This window comes from Macaca thibetana, chromosome 16, assembly GCF_024542745.1.
Source record: "Macaca thibetana thibetana isolate TM-01 chromosome 16, ASM2454274v1, whole genome shotgun sequence".
Taxonomy (NCBI): Eukaryota; Metazoa; Chordata; class Mammalia; order Primates; family Cercopithecidae; genus Macaca; species Macaca thibetana.
In genome coordinates, this window is record NC_065593.1 from 23519664 (window position 1) to 23534463 (window position 14800).

General features: G+C 43.5%; 1 protein-coding gene across 4 annotated transcripts in view; it reads right to left on the reverse strand.

Moving 5' to 3' along the window:
* The window catches only part of FAM222B (family with sequence similarity 222 member B), a 97522-nt gene that overhangs the window by 59953 nt on the left and 22769 nt on the right, over positions 1-14800 (reverse strand). Inside the window, exon 1 of one of the 4 annotated variants that reach the window (XM_050763202.1) lies at positions 4987-5252. The exons of the other annotated variants lie outside the window; for them this stretch is intronic. The gene's annotated coding sequence lies outside the window, so the exon portion shown is untranslated. Of the gene's footprint in view, positions 1-4986; positions 5253-14800 lie in introns of those variants that run through there. 4 annotated transcript variants of the gene reach the window in all.

Consider the following 14800-nt stretch of genomic DNA (forward strand, 5'->3'; position numbering starts at 1 on the left):
TGTGAGACGTTTTATGTATTTACAGATCATGAAATCTTAATGAAGTAAACTTCTAAGATGTGACCAAACAAAAGGACCATCAAGAGTTCACAGAATGCTAACATATAGAACAAAGTTTAAGGAAGACACAAAGGCCTGGATTCTAAAAAATAAATGAACAGTTTGAATGTCTGGTTTAAAACAAAAAGATGGATTAAAAGTTTGTATTGGAAAGGTAACTTTGTTTTGAATGGTCCTAACAATCTCATAATTCCTGCAGTATCAAATACAGTCTGGGTAATTAATTCAGTGGACTCTTTCCCTTTTACTGCCAGATTGAACAGCTCTGAGGATAATCTCCCTCACTCTCCCAGGGCTCAGTTGGAAGATTCATTATTTATGCCCTCAATTGTTTATTCTGTCCTATTTTTCCATACGTCCAGGTCCAAGAGCTGTGTTACCACTGGCCTGTTTCCAAAATGAATGCATTACTCATTGCCCTATTAGCTACGAAAACAAAATAATCAAACACAGTGTTATCTTAACATTGGAGAGCAACCCCACCAACCACTTGATCCAGGAGAGAAATTAGTAACAATGTCAGCCCAGGTTACCAAAAGTTAAATTGTCCTGATGAAGAGAGATCCATACATCATTCTAGTCCTTTATTTTGAGCCACTGAACAACATACACGCACATCCAACAAGGATTCTTAAAGGACAGTATCATTAGAAAGACAGCTCTGGCCTTCACTGAGAGCAGACTGTAAACTACTGAGGGTTAAACTGAGATAAAATTTGCCTAGCAACCATTCTTTAGGAATAGTTCAGTAACTCACCAACAATAAATTCTACATCCTCATCTGACTAGTAAACAGATTACAGACTCCACTAAGTCCTCTACTTTCAGGATTCAGACTCACAACAAACAACCTCCTCAAAAGATTCAGCTTCAAGAGCCAAACCCTGGGGGAGGGGGTTGTGCTTAAACACAAAATATTGTCTCTGACACCTGACTGAAAAAGCTGAAAATCTAAAAAGTATCATCACCCACATCTCCATATGAATGCATCCATTGTTCTAAATAAATCTCGACAATTGAGAGAGCATTCCCAGAGTCTCTTTTGCCTCTAATATTTTCTCACCTTGAGTAAGCTTTTCCCAATTCCAAACCTTACAACACTCAAGCTGATTATTATGAGAATCAAGCAATACCAAGGGCCCAATATTTTTCTTTCACCTTCTCAAGGGGATCATTTTATACTTCTGATGTGAACAGGGGATTAGTCTCGAGTCTCCCTTTAGAGAGAACATAGAGTCCTTTTTCTTAACACATTATAAGCCGTGACTCACAGAAATAAGCAGGATGGGCCAGGCATGGTGGCTCACGCCTGTAATCCCAGCACTGTAGGAGGCCGAGGCAGGTGGATCACCTGAGGTCAGTTCAAGACCACGCTGGCCAACATGGTGAAACCCTGTCTCTACTAAAAATACAAAAATTAGCCAGGCATGGTGGTGCATGTCTGTGATCCCAGCTACTCAGGAGGCTGAGGCAGAATTACTTGAACCTGGGAGGCGGAGGCTGCCGTGAGCAGAGACCGTGCCACTGCACTCCAGCCTGGGCGACAGAGTGAGACTCCATCTCAAAAAAAAAAAAAAAAAAGAAAAGAAAGAAATGAAATAAGCAGGATGAATAAAAACAGACTGTTAAAGAAAATTAAATCAATTGCTTTAACCTCAACCAGCACTATGCCCCCTCAACCTAAGAGATTTATGGCTTTCTATAGTTGTTTCCTTGCAGATGACCAAATTCCAGGATTTCCATGCACCTTAAATGATATTTGAACATCAGTGCAAATATGATTTGCACTTATGATTAGTTCTATACATAGACTTCTGTCTCCTGGGAAAATCCTTTCAGGAACCCCTAATTATTGCACCATGCAAAATAGCGATCACAAAAATCAGTCAAGAAAATAGAAATATCGGGTGTGGAGGGATGCAGTGGCTCACACATTAATCCCAACACTTTGGGAGGCCTCTGGGAGGACTGCTTGAGGCCAGGAGTTTGAGACCAACCTGGGCAACAGAGCCAGACCCTATTCTCTACAAAACATAAAAATTAAAAAATGGCAATATAAAAAAGTGAGTGAAGTATAACTTTATAAAGCTGTACTTACTGCTCACCCATGGGTAGAGAACTTAAAAACCACCTAGATATCAAATAGAAGAGCAACTTGTTTTTTGATAGAAGCAAGCTGAAATCTTACAGCCTCCAACTGTTTTTTTTTGTTTGTTTGTTTTTGGTTTTTGGGGTTTTTTTTTGAGACAGGGTCTCACTCTGTCATCCAGGCTGGAGTGCAGTGGCACAACCCTGGCTCACTGCAACCTCCACCTCCCAGGTTCCAGCAATTCTCCCACCTCAGTCTCCCAAGTAGCTGGGACTACAGGAGTGCACCACCACGCCCAGCTAATTTTTTTGTTTTGGTAGGGATGGGGTTTTCATCATGTTGGTCTTTAACTTCTGACCTCAAGTGATCCACCCACCTCAGCCTCCCAAAGTGCTGGGATTACAGGAGCAAGCCATTGCACCCTGCCTTCCAACTGGTTTTTTGGTCACTTCCCCAGCTTCCTATACCTTAGACATCAAAGTGCACTTTGTTTTATATACTAGCTAACTTTGTTTTATATACTAGCTAACTGTCAAGGCTTCAATCAGTGATTTTTAACAGTTCCCTCTCAGTAGCAAGTTAACTAAGTCAACATCTGGGGGAAACCCTTTCCCTCCCAATTTAAACACAACTAATGGAGCCTTAAGGGACAAGTGAGTAATAACATAAAAACCCAAAACCTGACACAGGATTACTGTGAATCTATTTTTTAGTAACATGTCTATTCTAAGGTACTTGAAGTCTTATTTTTAAAAAAGGTTAAAGTAAGCTTCCTAATCCCTATTACTTTCCACAGCTGAAATGGTTTCCTATCCCATTATCCCTATTTTTTATAATACTTGCTTTCATCCCAAATTGCTCCTGTTTAGAGATCTAATAAATCAATGCAAAGAAAAAAATCACTAATCTAGCCAAAAGTGTAAGACAGCTCCAGTGTATCAATTCTGTTTTCAAAAGTGGACCCCAGTTAGAACAATCTTTGGAAACTGAACCTGCATTACATAAACTCTGAAGCATTTTAATTAATATTTATCAAAGTGTTGCCACAAAAAAAAAAAAAAAGATATTCATCCCTTCTGGTACTGTAGCTCTTTGCTAATCAACATTAAGATAAACCTGGTCCAAACACATTTCGTTGAAAATGCCCACTTAGGCCGGGCGTGGTGGCTCATGCCTGTAATCCCAGCACTTCGGGAGGCCGTCGCGGGTGGATCACGAGGTCAGGAGATCAAGACCATCCTGGCTAACACGGTGAAACCCCGTCTCTACTAAAAATACAAAAAATTAGCCAGGTGTGGTGACAGGTGCCTGTAGTCCCAGCTACTCGGGGAGGCTGAGGCAGGAGAATGGCGTGAATCTGGGAGGTGGAGCTGGCAGTGAGCCGAGATCACGCCACGGCACTCCAGCCTGGGCGACAGACTCTGTCTCAAAAAAAAAAAAAAAAAAGAAAAAAGAAAATGTCCACTTAAAGCTAGTGTACTATGGACATTGCCACCCAACACACACACACACACACACACACACACACACACACACACACACACAACCTTTGTTTCTAACATCAAAAACTTTGGATTTTCTATTTTCCACTGAAAACGTTTTTCTCAATTTAAAGCCTAAAGACGTTCCCGATTCTGGAGATGGGTGTTCTTCAGAAAGAAGGGACCCCTAAGATGAAGCAGCAAAGGAACTCAAAAAAGATAAATTTCATTTAAGTTGTAATGCTATAGCCACCCAAATTCATAAACTTTGGGGAGAGGAACCTTTTTTAAAAAACTAACGAGGCTGGGAACGGTGGCTCACGCCTGTAATCCCAGCACTTTGGGAGGCTGAAGCAGGCGGATCACGAGGTCAGGAGTTCGAGACCAGCCTGACTAACATGGTGAAACCCAACCTCTACTAAAAACACAAAAAATTAGCCCGAAACGGTGGTAGGCGCCTGTAATCCCAGCTACTCAGGAGGCTGAGGCGGGAGAATCGCTTGAACCCTGGAGGCGGAGGTTGCAGTGAGCCGAGATCGCACCACTGCACTCCAGCCTGGGCGACAGAGCGAGACTCATCTCAAAAAAAAAAAACAAAAAAAAAAACAAAAAAAAAACCCACGAACTAAAATTCATCTGGAGGTTTTTTTAAGTTTGGTTTTGGTTTTTGACGATAGAAACTAATCTCTCCGAGGGTCTGTGAATATAAGAAATATACCGACAGAGAAAAAGATAAGACTTTTAAGTTTCAGCAACAACAAGGTAAGTTTGCCTGCTCTAGTCAGGTTTCTGCAACAGAGATGAGCTACTACACAAAGCCGGTGACAATGTACTCCAGGAAGAGACTTCAGCAGAGTTAATCGCTAACAACTATCAGGATTTCCTTTAACCACCATTTGACTGGGGCTGCTCTCTCTTTCCACTAGCACCTCCTCTCCTTTCAGATTGTTATTGCTGATCAAGGCAGTCCCAAGGAGGAAAATGGTGAAGACAGCCTTAATGGACAAGGATGCAGTACAGTTCCAAATATCCACTCCTAGCTTGCCTTTTTAATTTTTTTTTAATTGCGGTTTACTGCATCAGATATGACACAAAACAGGGCTCCTCTTTTCTTCTCTGTGCATTTTACTATACGACCGATATCGACACATCAGTAAAAAGAGATAAGAGTCCTGAATCTCCTTACCCATCTGCAGGGGTGAGATGAAGGGAAGGAAAAAAATGATGAACGGTAGAAACAGATAAGCAAAACAAACTGATGGGATCCAGAGATATTATTTCCCATTCCATTTCCCCTTTTCTTACAAGGTTAAGTCGGCTGAAGTCGGGGTCGCGTTAGAAAAAGCACACACACACCTTGCGCCCTGGAAAGAAGGTGAGGTTCGCTCCGCAGCGCTCGGTGGGGCTCCTGGCTCCGCCCCGCCCGCCTGGGGCAGCTCAGCCCAGCTCACCCCCTCCCCAGGAGGATGGAAGAGAAGGGGCTTCTAGCTGTCTAGGCAGGGGGAGGGGGAGGCGGCTGCTCCGGGTGCCAGGCTCACGGAGCGCAGGACTCCGCGGTGCGCCGACACCCCCTCCCCCAGCCCGCTGCCGCTTGCTCCCAGCCGCCGCCGGAAGCCAGCCCCGCCCCCTCACCTCCACCCTGGCTCTTCGCGAGCCCCCTCCTGTCTGCACAGCCAATGGCGAGCCAGGGATCCAGCAGAGCGACTCGCCAAACAGCCAACTGGGGAGGTCCACAGGGAGGTCAGCCACCGGGATAGGCCCGCTACCCGGGGACCCGGCCCGACTCGGCTCCTCTTTGTTAGCGCTGCCCCCATCTCTCCCGGCGCCCACCCCAAAGCCAGGAGCCAAGCATCCCGTAGCTGGGCCAGGTGAAGCTGCGCTCCTTCGCACCCCTTCTCCTTCTGCCCCTGCCCCCTCCCACTTTCGACCTGGGTACTAGGAGAACCCCCCTACCCACGCGATACCTCCCAGAGTGCCTCAGACTTCAACAGCAATTGCCACCTGGAGACACTCGACAGTAAAAAGATGCTCCCCAAGCCTCTCTGCCTCTAGTCTAATCAACTGCACTGCACTGTAACGGTGGACGGATTTAAGATTGCATATTAAATCAATTGCACACATCAATCCTCCCTGTCGGAAACTCCTGCTTCCCGTGACGCAGAAATTAAGGGGTGGGGGTGGAGGCATGTTGTGAAAGTATGTATCTAGAAGTTGGTGGGGTGGAGAAGGGAATACATGAAATCATTGGCCAAAAAAAAAAGAACAACAAAAAAAACCACACATAGTTGGCTCCAACCTGTTTCAGATACAAAACATCCAATGTATTTAGCTGGATGTATCCAATCCAGTTAAATCCCAAGCAGGTTTCAGTACAACTAGGAAGCAAACACCTAATCCTTGTTCAATCATATACCTAATATTATGGGGAACATACTCTCAGCAACCACCAGGCTCAGAGTAACTGGCAGGTTGCACCAACACTTCAATCACCAATTGGAATAGAACTAACTGGAATAGAACACGCTAAACACTGTGGTATGTTTTCTTGGGGGTAGTGATAGAGCACTACATGGGGCTCATTTAAGAAAACTGGCCGGGCGCGGTGTGTCTCACCTGTAATCCCAGCACTTTGGGAGGCCAACGCGGGCAGATCACTTGAACCCAGGTGTTCGAGACCAGCCTGGTCAACATGGTGAGACCCCCATCTCTACCACAATTTTAGACGTAGCTAGGCATGGTAACTCATGCTCTAGTCCCAGCTACTTGGCAGAACACAGTGAACAGAGACCATGCCACTGCACTCTGGCCTGAGTGAGAGTAAGACCCTAACTAAAAAAAAAAAAAAGAAAGAAAAAGGAAACGGGGTCAGGGAAGGCAAGCTATTACCTAGATTGTCGTTTTTGTTCAGAGTTCTTGCAAACGCATGACATTAAATATCTACATCACACTCTACAACACTGCTTAATCGCCCCAAACACTACTATAATTTAAAACAAAACGAAACTTTAAGCAGTCTAGGCTACCTTGGAACTCAAAACATTTCATATATAACCACCTCTGTACTCCTGGAAGACGGAAAAGGAGCTGTATGACATGCCTGTTTTATTTTATTTATTTATTTTTGAGACGGAGTTTCACTCTGTTGCACAAGCTAGAGTGCAGTGGCGAGATGCTGTGGTGTAATCTCGGCTCACTGCAACCTCCGCCTCCTAGGTTCAAGCAATTCTGCCTCAGCCTCCGAAGTAGCTGAAATTATAGGTGCTCACCACCACGTCCAGCTAATTTTTGTATTATTTTTTCTTTTTTTGAGACAGAGTCTCGCTCTGTTGCCCAGGCTGGAGTGCAGTGGCGGGATCTCGGCTCACTGCAAGCTCTGCCTCCCGGGTTCAGGCCATTCTCCTGCCTCAGTCTGGGACTACAGGCGCCTGCCACCACACCCGGCTAATTTTTTGTATTTTTAGTAGAGACGGGGTTTCACCGTGTTAGCCAGGACGGTCTCCATCTCCTGACCTCGTGATCCACCCACCTCGGCCTCCCAAAGTGTTGGGATTACAGGCGTGAGCCACCGCGCCCGGCCTAATTTTTGTATTTTTAGTAGAGACGGGGTTTCACCGTGGTGGCCAGGCTGGTCTCGAACTCCTGACCTCAAGTGATCCATCCGCCTCGGCCTCCCAAAGTGCTGGGATTACAGGCATGAGCCAACATGCTAGGCTGATCCCTGTTTTGTTTTTTTTTTTAAGATTTAAGAGTCTCACTCTGTTGCCCAGGTTGGAGTACAACGGCACAATCTTGGCTCACTGCAACCTCTGCCTCCCGGGCTCAAGCCATTCTCCTGCCTCAGCTTCCCGAGTAGCTGGGATTACAAGCACGAGCCACCGTGCCTGGCTAATTTTTGTATTTTTAGTAGAGATGGGGTTTCACCATGTTGCCCAGACTGGTCTCGAACTCCAGACCTCAGGTGATCCACCTGCCTCAGCCTCCCAAAGTGCTGGGATTACAAGCATGAGCCACCGCACCCAGCATCACATCTATTTTTTTTAAGCACATATGAATATACATCTCTTGGTCCAACATAATATATAGATGTTAAACCAATCTGTCAACAGTAGTTATCATTGAGAGAGTAAGTATATAGTTAGGGAGAAGTGAAAAAGAGAATTTGTTTTATTGTATCTTTTAAACAATAAAAAAGCAGGCCAGGTGCAGTGGCTTGCACTTTGGGTGGCTGAGACAGGCAGATCTCAAGGTCAGGAGATTGAGATCAGCCTGGCCAACATGGTAAAACCCCGTCTCTACTTTAAAAAAAGTACAAAAAATAGCCGGGAGTTGTGGTGCACATCTGTAATCCCAGCTACTCGGGAGGATGAGGTAGGAGACTCGCTTGAAACTGGGAGGTGCAGGTTGCAGTGAGTTGAGATCATGCCACTGCACTCCAGCCTGGGCAACAGAGCAAGACTCCGTCTCAAAAAAAAAAAAAAAAAAAAAAAAAAAAATTAAGGCACAGCATGGTGGCTGACACCTGTAATCCTAACACTTTGGGATGCCGAATCGGGCAGCTCACTTGAGGTCAGGGGTTCAAAACCAGCCTTGCCAACATGTTGAAACCTCATCTCTACAAAAAATAAAAAATAAAAAAAAAAATAGCCCAGCATGGTAGCGGGGGCCTGTAATTCCAGCTACTCGGGAGACTGGGACAGGAAAATTGCTTGAACTCGGGAGGCAGAGATTACAGTGAGTCGAGATCGCGCCAGTGTACTCCAGCCTGGGCAAGTGGAACTCCGTCTCAAAATATAAGTAAATAAAAAGCATTAATTTTGTCATTTTTACTACGTTAACTTAGTGAAATTACAGATTTTGTCATCTTTAAACTATGTTGAACATGTCTTACTTTTACAGTCAGTAAAAGATATTAAAACATGGCCGGGCGCGGTGGCTCAAGCCTGTAATCCCAGCACTCTAGGAGGCCGAGATGGGTGGATCACGAGGTCAGGAGATCGAGACCATCCTGGCTAACACAGTGAAACCCTGTCTCTACTAAAAAATACAAAAAACTAGCCGGGCGAGGTGGCGGGCGCCTGTAGCCCCAGCTACTCAGGGGGCTGAGGCAGGAGAATGGTGTAAACCCGGGAGGCGGAGCTTGCAGTGAGCTGAGATCCAGCCACTGCACTCCAGCCTGGGCGACAGAGCGAGACTCCGTCTCAAAAACAAACAAAAAAAAAGATAGTAAAACATAAACACCTCTCAAAAATAGATGGAAGAGATCAATAGGCTAGCCTAAAAACTAGTTTAGGTAACATCCCTCTAGACTGATCAGTTTGCACCTCATCATTTCTTGAGCACCCTATTTTGCAAATTTCCTAAACGGCATTTATAACAACCAAAAATACAATAAAATGTAACTTTGACACTTAATTTACTCCAATAAAAACGATACAGGTCCCAGAACAGAATAACAAACACACACAAAAACAATGACTGAACCCGAGAAGAAGGCAAAGTCTTTAAAAGACAATTTCCTCATAAAGAACTGCTACGTGATATTTACAGAATTCAAACACCCATGACACAGAGCATAGAAACTTTAATAAAACTTTTATTGTTCATTGGACTTCAAGAGAACAGTAGGTCTGAGAAAAACACTGTAGTATTTTTTTTTTTAAAGGGAATTCCTGGCATTATCACTTCAAAGTTAGCAAGGTGTAACAGTAGTTAAAGGCTTTTAACTGGCTGCACTTTCTGTTTCAGACACTAGAGGGGAGTATAAAAATCCAAATAAAATCTGGGATTTTGTTTTACTCATTCACTAACATCACCAAATACGCACTGTATTCCTGTATGCCTGCAATTCTATTAGACCCCAGAGACAAAAAGATGAATAAGATGTGGTCTTTGTCTTTAAAGTACTTAGTTTAGTTAGGGAAGACGTGCCTGTTCAAAAAAATTAGTAATAAGGCCGGCGCAGTGGCTCACACCTGTAATCACAGCACTTTGGGAGGCCGAGCAGATGGATAAATTGAGGTCAGCAGTTCAAGACCAGCCTGGCCAACATTGTGAAACCCCATCGCTACTAAAAAATACAAAAATTAGCTGGGCGTGGTGGCAGGTGCCTGTAATCCCAGCTACTCAGGAGGCTGAGGCAGGAGAATCACTTGAACCTGGGAGATGGAGGTTGCAGCAAGCCGAAATCGTGTCATTGCACTCTAGCCTGGGCGACGAGAGTGAAACTCTGTTTCAAAAAATAATAATGGCTGGGCCCGATGGCTCATGCCTGTAATCCTAGCACTTCTGGAGCCTAAGGCAGGCAGATCACCTGAGGTCAGGAGTTCAAGACCTTCCTGGCCAACATGGCAAAACCCCGTCTCTACCAAAAATACAAAAATTAGCTGGGCGCCGCAGCGCATGCCTGTAATCCCAGATACTCAGGAGGATGAGATAGGAGAATCGCTTGAACCTGGGAGACAGATTGCAGTAAGCCAATTATCGCGCCACTGAACTCCAGCCTGGGCAACAGAGTAAGACTCTTGTCTCAAAAAAAAAATTAATAATAATAATAATAAGGCCAGGCGCAGAGGCTCATGCCTATAATCCCAATACTTTGGGAGGCTGAGGCTGGACTACCTGAGGTCAGGAGTTCGAGACGAGCCAGGTCAACATGGTGAAACCCTGCCTCTACTAAAAATACAAAAAATTTGCTGGCTATGTTGGTCGCCTATAATCCCAGCTACTCGGGGGGCTGAGGCAGGAGAATCGCTTGAACCCAGGAGGCAGAGTTTGCAGTGAGCCGAGATTCTGCCATTGCACTCTGGCTTGGGTAACAAGAGTGAAATTCCATCTCAAAAAATAATAATTATTATTATTATAATAATAGGCAAACTACAACAGAGAATGCAGAGTAGAGAATCAAACCCAAGACTTTGGGAGACTATGGATATGGGACAGGACAGAAAGATAATCATTCCTGGAAGAGAGAAGAAAAACATGCGCCTATATATAATAATTCACACTAGACAAACCAGCCTATCCGAATTGGCTTTTTCTCCTAATAACATTTCTGGCCTTAATCTAAATGGAAATAACCTATATCTAGATGGTATCTTTAAACTTCTATCTGTAAAAAGTAGAAGCATTATCTGGTGAAGAAGATTTGCTAAAATAACTAGTTGGTTAGGCTTCAAAATCTATTGTATGCAGTTTAAAAGGCATGAAGGTGGGGTGTAGGGGGTGGTTTATACTTCCAGCTACATGGGAGGCAGAGGTGGGAGGATCATTTGAGCCCAGGAGTAAAGACTTCGAGGTTATAGTGAGCTATGTTCGTGCCACAGCACTCCAAGCCTGAGTGACAGAGTAAGATCCTGTCTTTAAAAAAATAAAAAGACTCTACAGGAATGACTGATAAACCAGAATTAAAGCTCAAAGTCACCACAAGAGTGCCATAGGGAAACACTTGTATGGTTTATTTTTCCCGAATCTTCAAAATGACTGCTCCATCATTTATGGTTTAGGATGTTTGGGTTGTATGTTCTGGGAGTAGAGAGCTGGAAAGAAGGGGTTAGTTGTTAATTTTTCATACTGATGGGGTAGCACATGGTAGAAAAAGTAAAAAGCCAAAATCCTGAAAAAGTTTCACACACATAGACAAAATGAGACAGCAAACTTGTGAATCGAGCATGATTTGGCATCTTTAAATGCACAGCCAATTCCCTTCTAGTGCCAAAGCCAATGGCTTCTCCCGTAGATAAAATGGCACAGTTCCTGAAAAAGCCCTGGACGCTGTTTCCCCACAATCCTATAATCTGTCAGAAGACAGAAAACAAAAAGAAGGCTGTGCAAGCCAGAAAAAGCAAATTATAACCAACACAGAGCCAACACTTTACTTCAGACAGAAGGAGCTTTTATATGCATCTTTGGAAAGGGAGAGACAAAAGAAGCTTACCATTGCTCAAATAATCAAGGCAAACAATAAAACAATTTAACCAAACACCATCTTGGATTAGCATTTAATGCAATAGCCTCCCTTCTCACTTCTTATTCATAGCCTTAAACAATACTTACATCATATAAAGAAAGAGTTGAATGCCACAATATACAAAGAACTTTAATAAGTAAATAAGAGGAAGACAGATAACCAAAGGGGAAAATATTCAAAGAATATGAGCTAGTAAATCACAGCAGATATACAGAGTCAAAAATTATACATATTCCATATTGTTAGGTAGTGGTGGAAAGTGCCTTCTCCATACAGTCCTAAAGGCATTTTGTCTTGATAGTACTGCCAGCTGCAAGCTTCCAGAGAAACTTGGGCTATTTTGAATGAAAAAAAAATGATAAAGATGTCAAGCATAAGTAATAAAAATATTCAGTTTTATGAAATACCTAATCTAGGAAGGAAACTATTCAATACAATGGATACAGGTAAGCTACAAATTAAATCCAAGAAAACTAAAATATGAATATAAAATGAACCTGTGCCTATGAATGTAAAACAGCTGAAGCCAATCCCTAAGCCTAGAATGAACAAGCCAATGATGAAAGCAAATAACAGGGAGTCTTAATACAACCACAGAAATAAAACGTCTCTAAGAAAATAAACTTAGTCGACTGTCTTTGCTGTGAAAGCATGTCATTCAAGGACCCTTTTAGCAGTCACCAAATGCAAATGCAAAAGAAAAGCAGATAATGCCTGGGTCCAGCAAAAACAAGTACAATCCTCCCATCAAAGAGGAAAAGAAACCTAAGTCTTTCACTTGTCCTTGATACAAAAAGGTAATGAATTGTGAAAGAACCCAAATTCCAGAAAAAAAAATTCCATTCCAACCTGCATAAAGCTAAAAAAAATTCATGTTACTTTGTTCTAAAATTAGCAACACACAGGTCCCTATACTGAAAACAATATATACGATCCCAGCTGAGGTGTCAGGGTAAAGTTCCCAGCAGTCAGCAGACTATCCCATAACCATTTCAGTTTTCCTTACCAGCTTTTAGACTACATCCCAATTTTCCTCTATTGTTAATGTCACTTAAAAGGCTGAGAAAAATTTAGTCCAACAGATTCAAATTTCAATGTACTTCCTAAGTACATTATAGGTAATGATGCCACTGATTCTATATTTAGACTCTGGTATGGAACAAGGAGTGTTAGTTTTGTCTAAAACGGCACCATGTCACTCTTCAAAGTCTAACTGCAACAATTACCTAATCCTGCATTAAAATGTGTTTACAGTGTTACCTATAGCAAGTTAAAATGTTTTTTCAGTGATTTTTTGTGTGTGAGTGTTTCTACTGATTGGCTGTGATGCTATAAATACAGACACAATAAGTCACTCCCATCAGTCCTTTAAACATTCAGCACTGTAACTACCATAAGGTGGAATTCATTCCTCACCTGAACCAAAAAGCAAAGATGGTAAAACTTTTCTTTTTTTTTTTTTTTTTTTGAGGCGGAATCTCGCTCTGTTACCTAGGCTGGAGTGCAGTGGCACGATCTCGGCTCACTGCAAGCTCCGCCTCCCGGGTTCAAGTGATTCTCCTGCCTCAGCCTCCAGAGAAGCTGGGACTACAGGTGCCCACCACCATGCCCGGCTAATTTTTTTGTATTTTTAGTAGAGACAGGGTTTCACTGTGTATTAGCCAGGATGGTCTCGATCTCCTGACCTCGGGATCTGCCTGCCTCGGCCTCCCAAAGTGCTGGGATTACAGGCGTGAGCCACCGCGCCCAGCCAAAGATGGTAAAACTTTTTTTTTGAGACGAAGTCTCACTCTGTCACCCAGGCTGGAGTGCCGTGGCATGATCTCCGCTAACTGCAACCTCTGCCTCCCGGGTTCAAGTAATTCTCGTGCCTCAGCCTCCCTAGTAGCTGGGATTACAGGCACCTACCACCACACCCGGCTAATTTTTTTATTTTTATTTTTAGTAGAGATGGGTTTTCACCATGTCGGCCAGGCTTATTTCAAACTCCTGATGACCTCAAATGATCCACCTGCCGCGGCCTCCCAAAGTGCTGGGATTACAGGCATGAGCCACTGTGCCCAGCCTGGTAAAACTCTTTTTTTTTTTTTTTTTTTTTTTTTTTGAGACGGACTCACGATTCTTCTGACTCAGTCTCCCAAGTAGCTGGGACTACAGGCACACACCACCATGCCCAGCTTATTTTTGTATTTTTAGTACAGACAGGGTTTCACCATACTGGCCAGGATGGTCTCGAACTCTTGACCTCGTGATCTACCCACCTTGGCCTCCCAAAGTGCTGGGATTACAGGTTTGAGCCACTGTGCTTGGCCAAAACTCTAATAATATGCACATTCTAAAGTGATATAATAGTATTTATAAAAATATATTGCCTCCTCAAAAGGAACTTAAGGCCTCCAATAGATAGCAAGTTGCTTATTTTCACAACATCCCAATAAAGAACTATTATTTAGCATTTATATCACACTAACTTGCAAAAGTGTTTTACAATTATTTTCATTGGTAGTCATGCATCACAACCACCCAATGAGCCAAAATGGTCCTGTTATCCTCATTTGACAGCTGAGAAAACTGATGTACTTTAAGATCAAGGTCAAGTCAGTCTGCTTTTCTTATAGACCAAGGGTCTAACCCTTATAAAAAGTCTCATTCGCTCATCAGTTACCTGTATTGCTCATAAAAGTAGTTAAAGCAGGTTTTTGGAAATAGGAGTCCATCTAAAATAATCATACAGGGCTGGGTGAGAGGTGGCTCATGCCTGTAATCCCAGCACTTTGGGAGGGCGAGGCAGGTAGATCACAGGAGGTCAGGAGTTTGAGATCAGCCTGGCCTACATGGTGAAACCCCATTTCTACTAAAAATACAAAAATTAGCTGGGCGTGGTGGCGCATGCCCTAATCCCAGCTACTCAGGAGGCTGAGGCAGGAGAATCGCTTGAACCCGGGGGTCGGAGGCTGCATGAGCCGAGATCGCACCATTGCACTCCAGCCTGGGCGATAGAACAAGACTCTGTCTCAAAATAAATAAATAAATAAAATAAAATAATGGTACAAAAACACTGAAAGATACTACTTCAACACAAATACATAGTCAGGCTGGGCACAGTGGCTCACGCCTGTAATCCCAGCACTCTGGGAGGCCAAGGCGGGCAGATCACTTGAGGTCAGGAGTTTGAGATAGCCTGGCCAAACCCTGTCTCTACTA